The sequence below is a fragment of the Lycium ferocissimum genome, unplaced genomic scaffold, assembly GCF_029784015.1.
Source record: "Lycium ferocissimum isolate CSIRO_LF1 unplaced genomic scaffold, AGI_CSIRO_Lferr_CH_V1 ctg1865, whole genome shotgun sequence".
In the NCBI taxonomy this organism is placed as follows: Eukaryota; Viridiplantae; Streptophyta; class Magnoliopsida; order Solanales; family Solanaceae; genus Lycium; species Lycium ferocissimum.
In genome coordinates this window covers 17,669-18,930 of record NW_026717935.1, presented here as the reverse complement: position 1 = coordinate 18,930, position 1,262 = coordinate 17,669, and positions in this window count along the sequence as shown.

Below are 1,262 nucleotides of genomic sequence, written 5' to 3'. Positions count from 1 at the left end.
AGTAGACATACATCAAAAGATGGTTTCAAAAAGGTAGGCACATATCAAACGAGGATTTCAAAAAGTAGATATACATCAAAAGAGGGATTCAAAAAGTAGACATACATCAAAAAAGGGTTTTAAAATGTAGTCATACCTCATTTCGTGCTAAAAGGCTATCAAACGTATTCCTCCACATTGACAATAGTTCTACACTAGATTTTAATGATAAAGTTCAGAGCTTTAACTAATTCTAACAGCTCCCACCCTTAATCGAAAAATTAGGTCTTTTTCATGCCCAAAAATGTGTTCTTGATCCCCAAGAAATCACCCATGGATTCCATCACTTATAATACCCTATATTAGTCTAAATACCTTCAATAACATCAAAAAAGGGAAAAGGTATTATCTTCAAGAGAATTCCCAAACATCCGCTTAACTTCTGTTTCTTCGATTTTCAAGAATCTAGGGTTTGGAGAATGAACTAGTGGTAATCCACGTTAATGAAATGGAATAATACTTTGGGTTTTGATTAGGAAATCACCATATAAGATTTGGAGAAGTTCTAGCGTCTTTTCTCCTAAAAAAGTCAGCCAAAAATGAGGTAGAATTGAAGATTTAAGAAAATTTCACGTTCTGGGTAATTATAGGCGGAGCCGTTCTGCTTTTGGGTTTCCACCACATACTGCAAAATGTAATAGCATATTGAAACACATTTAATAATAGAATACCTGGAAACTTTGGGGTCAAAATGTGTCGCAAACGTGGCCGCATATTGAGATATGTGACCTTTTAGTTAAACGATCATAACTTTTTACTCGCAGCTCTGATTAACCTAGTCCTTATATGGTTGGAAAGGGATTTTAAAGGGCTATAACTTTCACGTTTTAAGTTTTCTCAAATTCCCAACGGATTTTACGTATATTGGCTGGAAGTCACACCTATCTTAAACTTAGTCGATTCTATCGAATCTTATGCACCTCACTATTCGTCTTGATCTTAAAACAACTATTTTAACCCAAACTCACATCGATAGGATTTCATATGGCTAAAATGTCACATTATCACTCTCTTAATGGATTCACACCTATCTCGAATTTATGGAGTTTTACATTATCCCCCTCTCAGGATCATTCGTCCTCGAATGAGAGTCTTTGCCTAAGATTTTCTCTAAACCTTAAATTTTCAAAAAAAATTCCATAATTTCCTTTGTATTACGAGCTATCTTAAAATAAAACTCAGATAAATTCCTAAAAATAACCATATGGCCCTCACTGGGACTC